Genomic DNA, 8,962 nt, shown 5'->3' on the forward strand with positions numbered 1-8,962 from the left:
AAAATATACATAATTAAACCAAATAATGTGACCACACATTGATGGGCGTCACACGCATTGACATACAGTATATATAATGGACCAATAGACCCCGTTGCTCTGGACGGAGACCAGTGAAGGCTATTAGAAGCACTTTTCCAGTGATGGCCAGCTTTACTGCGCAGCCTCCAACTGAGAGAAGGTGACGTGAGCAACGTGTCTGAAAGTTGTAAGTCTTCTGGTAGCTGTGCCAAGAGAAATCTCAGTCATTACGAATCTCGCAGAGACCGTGATGGATCACGAGAAGAAACTTTTGGTAAGTATTATGATTAATTATTTGGTCATTTTGCATAGTATTTATTTAATTTAAAATATAACGCCAGTATGCCAGATTAAGTTAATGCATATATCATTTAAGCTAGCTGAGGCATTGGTAAAGATATGCTTGGTTGCACATGTTGTAACGTTAATTTTAGACAAGCAACTTTTGCTAAGTATTATGATTAATTATTTGGTCGTTTTGCATAGTATTTATTTATTTTAAAATACAACGCCAGTACCAGTAAGTTGATGCATATATCATCTAGCTGAGGCACTGGTAAAGATAACATGCTTGCTTGCACATGTTGTATAACAAAATGGCGTCAACTGTTATCTAGCTACATCGCAAAAGAAAATGGACGAATCAGTCATATAAAAAAGTTAATCAGTAAATCGCTTTGGACAAAAGTGTCTGCTTTGGCCTGTTGAATAAGAGATAGGTAATAGATGGACAATAATGTCACCAATAACATATATAACTGAGTGTTGCCCTTTTCATTTTTCTTTCCACATAGGTTTAAATACTAACATTAAGCTGTTAGCCTACACCATGCCTTAACAATCAATTGTAGGTGCCCAAAGGAAGTATTACACAAGTTGATTTGAATTGTATAACTAAAACAGATTGGGTCCAAATATAATCCCTGTCAGCTACTGAATTAGCAAACAATGCCGTCTCTGAAGAAACAGGACCCTAGGATATATTTCGGAACTGTATGAGATTGTGCTAAAATAAGATGTCACCTGTTAGTTGTAATGTTGTTATTTAGTCATACCAAAGCTAACGTGCTCTGTACTGTTCCTTTTTATTTTTCTAGGACCCAGCAGCATCCTCCACCTCGGGGACAGCAGGAGAGACTATGGCCATGAAGCCTTCAGTACAAGTCCAAATAGGTAACCCACCTGACACACTGCAAATCAATACATGGCATGACTTCACACTATAATTAAGGTTTAACAGTAAGCAGTAGCAAAGAATGCCCTCAAACGTTGTGTAATACCTATATTTTCATATTATTATTTCAATGAACAGATAAGAGCAATTTATTTGTGATTTATTGTATATATATGCATAGACTTTTTCTGTTTTGTTTATGGCCCGAGACAAGTTACTTGTGTGTGTTAACAGGTGTGTACTGACACTTCACATAAAAAAATGATTTGGATAATGGGCAGCAGCTCCATTCGTCGTGGGGAGGAGAGGGCCAGAGAGACCATGGGGGCCAATCCTGGCCTAGTGGCCAAGGTTCACTGGTTTGGCTGGGGTGGACTTCGATGGCACTCTCTCTTTTCTTCCCCACGACGAATGCAGCTAGCTTGAGAGGAGATTGTGGGTCAGCTGCTTAGTTCCCCCCTCCTGTGTGTTTGTGTCTCCCTTTTCCCCTCTGTGTCGGTCTGTACTGTTTGTCTCCACCTGGAAGTGGCAGGGGGCGTGTCTAGAGAAACTAGGTCAAGAGGCGTGGCCATTCGGCCCTGCTCTGTCACTGGCACAGCTGATGCACATTCCATGATTCACACCTGCAGTATTTATACTGCAGTTACATACTCCTACGTGGTAACTTGGCGCAGTATCCCTGCACGTATTTCTAGAAACTCTCGTGATTTAGTATTTTCTCTGTCTAACTTCAGGAACATAGAGGAACTCTGTGCAGATCCCGCTGTTACCTGCTTCCTACCTGCCGTGCTCTGCCGTGCTACCTGCCTCACGCCACTCAGACACAACCACCTGCTTCTCCTGGATTCTACTCAGAACGTCTTTGGATCTGCCACTGCCTGGTTCCCTCAAGCTGCAGTCCATTCCCAGAAGACTACAAGCTCAGCCTTGATTGTTCATCTCCTCTGAGTAATTATGCCTAATAAATTCTTGAACTGTTTATCTGTGTCCTGAGTGGTATCTCTGTGTTCTGGGTTGTATATACAGCCTTAACAGGGATAGGGATTTTTTATTTATTATTATTACTTTTTTATATAATGTTTTTATTTGTGTTTTATTATTTCAACTTTTAATAAAGCAATATTATTAACCAAATGATTCAATATTATTGAAACACACAGTAGACACTTCAAGTAGACATGCTTTGACAGAAATGTCATGTGGTTTTATTACTTATGTGGTAGAACTTTATAATGATATATATTCAAAGTCAGTGGCCTACACAGTGAATATTGATAAGGGAGGTGTCAAGACACCTTTAGATTAGATTTGATTATATTTATTATTTTAACCGCAATTGGCATGAGATGTTTTTTTTTCTTTCTCCATTGGCTGTATAATGTCCACATCCCCCGTGTATATACCTTGTTAACCCTACTTCATTATTTAACAACATATACATTTCTTAAAATATCATACTTGTTCGTGGATAAATGTTACTTCATATGAATTCACTTGCCACATTTCAAAGTATGAGTAATTCCAATCCATCAAAACGTTGCTGAAAACTTTTATATATGAAATATTATATATAATAAAGCTGAAATATTTTCTTCCGATGCTTTTCATAAACTCTATATGGGATTCTCACCTTCTCACTTGACTGCATGCCTCCACGCCATAGACAGTATATAAGCTCCACGCCATAGACACTAGCTCCACGCCCCCCGATTGCCTGCGAGCTTGGCCGTTTCCTGATGGTTTCTCCTGGCAATACGGTAATTTTTCGACTATGCGACAGTAAGTCGCGTGGTTATGACACAATCCTTAGCCTATTTTTACAAAAACATCTTCTACGGAATCATAACGTGAGGTACAAGGTAATGGACCCTTTTATACATTGTCGTGTTTCTTTAGAAGTAAACAATGGACAAATAGAGTCTTTAAACGCTTCAGATGTAAAGTTATTCGCAGTCAAGTGACGTAAAAAAAAAAATGGCGGTCAGCGAAAATCAAAATGGCTCCTGACATTTGAAACCTCTATGTTCTAAAAACCTCAACATAGAATTTAACCGTTCAATACCACAATGGTGTGGTGTATGTGTGGGGCGTGTAAGGATATGTAAGGTGCTTTGGCCTCCTCTCTCTTGCTGACCTCCTAACATGAGTGGATGTGTCTGCTAAAGGAGCGTTCAAAAACCTCCCTGCGTCCCCAACAGCTACAGACTCATCATCTTCTTCACTGTCTATCTCGGGTGGTACTGAATCAGGTAATGACTGTGTCACAGACTGACTATCTCTCTGGCTTTGATTCTCGTTGACTGGAAGGCTACCAAGTCTCTCTCCCCTCACAGGTACTGTAACTTGTCTTTCTTCCCTAACAACTGTTTGTAGAGGTCTGTTTGTTTCTACGGGTGCTGGATCCCTCTGGATCACTGTAGGTAAATAATGGTAAGTGCTCTGCCTTTCATGTTCTCTCTCTTCCCCAGGAACCCTTAATCAATACCTTGTAGTGCTCTCTTCTCTTCTCTTGTGTCATTTGGGTGTTTTCTCAAGGTTTTGTTACTCAACTGGTTATTCCTCTGTATTGTTTGTCTCTTTGGTACATGTTCAAATCTTTGTGGCGGGGCTTCAACAGGTAGGTCATTAACTAGTAACAGTAAGTTACGGTGAAGGACTCTGGTCTTACGGTTTTCTCCTGTCTCAGGGTAGACCTACACAGGGTTGTCTGCTACCTGCTCTTTGACTACATCAATGTTCCTTTCCCAGTATGACCTGAGTTTCCCCGGACCCCCTCGCTCACTGAGATTCCTAACAAGTATTCTGTCTCCGGGATGCTAAATCACACCCTTCAGTTTCTTGTCGTAATAGGACTTGCCTCGTGCACTTGAAAGTTTACTGTTCTCACTGGCTATCCTGTACGCCTCAGTCATCCTCCCAGCCCATTTTTCCGCATAACTTTTGTGTGATACTGTAGTTTTCTTTCTTCCATTAGACCAAACAATAAGTCTACAGGGAGACCGGGATGTCGTCCGTACAGCAGAAAATAGGGGGAGTATCCTGTCGACTCGTGCCACGTACAGTTATAAGCATGCACAATTCCTTGAAGATGATCTTTCCACTGCTCTTTTTCTTTGTCAGCGAGTGTCCTGAGCATCTGCAAGAGGGTCCTATTGAACCTTTCTGCCGGATTCCCTTGCGGGTGGTATGGCGTTGTTCGTGAGTGTCCAACTCCAGATTTCTCCCGCAGGGTCCTGAAAAGTTCGTTTTCAAACTCACGACCCTTGTTGTGATGTAACTTTCTGGGATATCCAAAGCGTGGGATGAATTCTTTAAAGATGCGTCCGTCTAGATTTGTTTTTGGTTGGATACGCTTGCGCAAATGTAACCCATGTTAAAATATGACACGAATAAGAATAAATAGTTAAAGCTAGTTAAAAGCTGCATAAATAAGTTTGAAAGTGATTTATGACAATGGAAGTTAATTCATCTGAGTTAATTAAAAATGTTTATACAACAATAATTTAATGTTTAAGCATAGGCGGAGTTTGACATTCAAGCCAGGGGGGGCAAAAAAAAAAAAAAACTCATTGTAGCAACTGAGACCTGGGGAACACAGCACGAGCACATATGGACAAAACAAACATGCTAAATAAACATATGTTTATTTTTTTAAGCAGATTTGAAATTACATTGTAACAATTTAAAACCTCGAGCTCAATTTAGTTAAAAAAAAGAAGTCCATAACACATATAATTCTTGAGCGACAGATGCAAAAAATCCCCAACAATCTGTGTCCCCACAGGGCAGGCACACACACAGGCGCTCTGCTGCTGCGCAGGCTGCACGCTTCTCTGTTCACAACGCTGCCTGTTCTGCTTAACATGAAAAAGCTTAACGTGGTTTAATGTACCTCAACAACGATCACCAAATGTATCATGGCCATATCTTGAAATGAACACTTATGCCTGTCAAAAGAACTTGACAGGCTATGGCGAGGAAAAAGCTTGTACCTAAACAATGATCAATGATTACCAAATTTCTCTCATATTGCTCCTCATAACCACTGAAAACTGTCAAAAAATCTAACCAGAAATGTGGTGATGATTGATCGTTGTTTAGGTATATTAAACCACGTTAAGCTTTTTCATGTTAGGACTTATAAAGCCCATGAGAACTGTGGGGAGTCAACCAACAGCTGCTCCGCTGCCCTGCTTAAAATGTGAAGCAGAAACGCTAAATGTCAGATAACGTCCATAATAATTGGACTTTGGGTTCTATTTTTTGACAGTTTTCTGTGGTTATGAGGAGCAATATTAGACAGAAATTTAATCATTGATCATTGTTTACGTACATTAAACCTGACCTGCGCGAAAGAGAAAAAAACGTATGCGTCATTGTACCCAGCACTTCTGGAAATGTACATCCGAATGCATCTCTGTCCCCAGCACATTTCAAACCAAACTGACGCCCGTGGGCACGGCTGTGTTTGAGCACAATAGACAGACGGTGGCAGAATGCCCCGACACTTAAATTCAACTAACATGTAGCTAGGTTAACAGTGAACAATCAGTGTTGGACCTACAGTCTGTTGAGATGCCTCTCCAAACGCAGAAACCAAGCGCAATCGCACCATAAAACGTTAAGACACGTTAAGAAAAAAGATCAGTATTTTGCCGTAATCCAATGACATGAAAACAAGTCATCCACAGCAATCAGTAGATTCACAAACAGAGTCACGGTGTATCCAGCAAGGCCTATATATACAAGCGTCCCATTCACCAGTCAGCTCCAAACAGGTGAACGAGGTGAACTTCGCCGTTTAAACAAAGTGGAATAAAACGTATAAAAGTCCAAATCTACTCAAAAAACGCATTCAATTAGTAAGCTGACAGCAAATGTATATACATGGCATTTAGGCAACCTTTATTGCAATGTTGGCATGGTAAGATGTCCCGACTGGTGCAACAAATTATTGCTTTTTGCGTCCTGCATATGGTCTCAGGTGAGAGGCAGAGCCCTGAAAAAATAATATTTTTACTAAAGAAGTAGGCCTATATGAAATCCGATGTATTAGGCCTACCTATCCCCATTTAGTTGTTTTGTGTTTTTAAAGTATTTATAAAATATCTGGTTATGTCAGAAGTAATTATTTCACTCATTTTTGAAACAATGCAATTACCCGTTTCAGCTACCAGGGGGGGCAGTGCTCCCCCTGCCCCCCGCAAACTCCGCGCATGTGTTTAAGATTAAAAGTATGCTGACAGAAAATTCATGTCGCTGCCCCTTTAAGGGACTAGTGACGCTGGACGCAGCACCTCACTGACGCTGCAGCAGAGACCTGAGAGAGCAGAGGAGAAATCGGAGACAACGAGCGGTGGTTAATGAGCAGAAAAAAAGAGTGAAAAAGTAGATTTTGCAGTTGAAAAACATAATTTACCTGGTTGGGAACTGACGGGGATTTTATGAGAACTAAGCCACACCGGTTTTGGTGAGTTTTCTTGTTTTGTTGTATTTTTGCAGTGTTTTTTCTCTGGCGGAGAGCTAACGCTAAAAACGTAGCTGTTTTACAAGGAAATGCTTCATCATAAACTGTTTACCAGTTAATATTTGGGGTTTATGAAGACTGTGAATGTTATAAAAGTGAATGTATGCTGTGTAAATGAAAAATGTGTGCAGTAGTTTGTGTGGGAGACGGAGCCGTGAGTTAAAAGAGACCGCTCCGCCGCCATTTTTGAGGTGAAAAAACACCGTAGCAGTAACGTTACAACTCAGAGACTGTGAAACATTTATTCGTGTAATTTGAGGATTTAAAGAGATTTATTGTGGGGATGACGTGACGTTGTGACGGGATTCAAGATGGCAAGCCAGACCCAGACCTTCAACTCATCTTCTCCATTGCATCAGTGAGGGAATCTCATGCGTATGGTGACTTGCTGCCAGAGTGGTAGGAGTATCAGGAATTGGTTTTGAACTGAACTGGAAACTGATTGAACTATTCTTTTTGGACTGAATCGAACTGAAACTCTTCATCGAACTGAATAATTGAATTCACATCTGGACTTGAACTTGGATTTAGGGTGTTATACTTTTTTTCATATTGAGTTCATGTTTTTGAATGTGATTTGAAATGCTTGTGGTCCACTTTGATTTGATTGTGTATTTGAAGGTATTTTCTTTCTTTCTTCTTAGGAAAAAGAGTTAACTCAGGAAGTAAAATAGGAATTCTAAAATAGGTGCAACCTAGGAAAAAGACTGGTCTAACTTAGATTAATTTGACTAAAATAACTTAGGTGAACTAACGAAAAAAGAAGTGAAATACCTTTTCATTTATTATACTTATTAAGAACCTGCAGGGTATTTTTGTTTTGCGTACTGTATTTTATATGTGTGTTTTGCATTCAGTAAATTGCCGGCCTTTTGTATTTAAAGCAACGGTCTGTAATTATTTTTTGCTCCCCACTCCTTAGAACCTAGAACTGGTCCAGTAGCGCAGTAAGTGGTGTGATACCGGTGCTACACAAACCTTGTAAAATTATCCACTACGACCAGGATATACTCATATCCGCCTCAACTGGGTTCCAGGTGCAGGTAATCTATGCACACAAGGTCCAATGGTGAGTTTGACGTGATTGTGCCCATTGGAGCGCGAACATGTACTGTTGGTTTCTTTTGTTTTATGCACGGACATTTTCTCGAGACATATTCCTCCACTTCCTTCTTCATATACGGCCAATAAAATCTTTCTCTAGCTAGAGACAGTACTCTTTCTGTACCGATGTGTCCCATGTCATCATGGAAACACTTTAACACCATGGGTTTGTATTTGGCCGGGAGGACTACTTGTTCTCTTTCACTAGTTTGTCTGTAAAGAAGTCCCTCTCTTAAGTGCAATTTGCTCCATTCATGAAGGAGCTTCCTTGCTGCTCTATTCACGGTTAATCGTGTATCACTTGTTAGTACTGCATTCATCTCCTTTAGTTTAAGATCTCTCCGATTGCTTGATCTTCCCTTTGAGCTTTGGCCAACTCCTCACTACTGATAGCTGGAAGAGGTGCAGGAGGTTCTTGGTTGGCGTTTGTGGTGAGAGAAAGTGCAGCAACCCACGCTACATCCTGTTCCCGGGCTGCTCTAGTCCCATTCCAGGTGGCTTCCACCACCTCCTGTGACAACTCCTCCGAACATTCTACCACATATTTGTTGATGTCGAGGGGCACACAAGACAATGTGTCAGCATCAGTATTCACCTTTCCGGGCCTGTACTTTATCTCGAACCTGAAGTCAGACAACTCTCCAACCCACTGATGTCCGACTGCATTGAGCTTGGCAGTACTCATGATATAGGTTAGTGGATTATTGTCGGTGTAAATGGTAAAGTGTGGGGCATAGAACAGAGTCTCTAAACTTTTCACACACTGCCCATTTAAGTGCTAAAAATTCCAATTTCCCACTGTGCAGACGATAGTTCTTTTCAGCCGGTGTCAGCGTTCTGGAACCATAACCTATGACTTTCAGTTTACCATTTTGGTGTTGATAGAGTACAGCACCAAGACCCTGTTCAGAGGCGTCTGTGTGGAGCAGGAATGGTAGGCTGAAGTCTGGGTGGATTGGTGAGCCTGTCAATAAGGCGCTCCAGTACCCCCTGGTGTTCACTAGTCCACTCCACAGGGATCCTGGAGAACAGCTGAGGGCCCTTGGTCTTTACTTGGTGGGGCTGTTTTGTTGATGCACTATTTTGAACTTTGAGCAGCTCATACACAGGTTGCGCAATGTGTGAGAAATCCTGGA

General features: G+C 41.1%; 1 long non-coding RNA gene across 1 annotated transcript; it reads left to right on the forward strand.

Annotated features, from left to right (window-relative positions):
• Positions 1-200: 200 nt before the first annotated feature.
• Positions 201-2,196, forward strand: LOC114570493 (uncharacterized). Its single transcript, XR_003694532.1, has 3 exons — positions 201-295; positions 1,119-1,194; positions 1,930-2,196. It is a non-coding gene; the product is annotated as an uncharacterized LOC114570493 (long non-coding RNA).
• The last annotated feature ends 6,766 nt before the right edge of the window (positions 2,197-8,962 follow it).

The sequence above is a fragment of the Perca flavescens genome, chromosome 16 (assembly GCF_004354835.1).
Source record: "Perca flavescens isolate YP-PL-M2 chromosome 16, PFLA_1.0, whole genome shotgun sequence".
Lineage (NCBI taxonomy): Eukaryota > Metazoa > Chordata > Actinopteri > Perciformes > Percidae > Perca > Perca flavescens.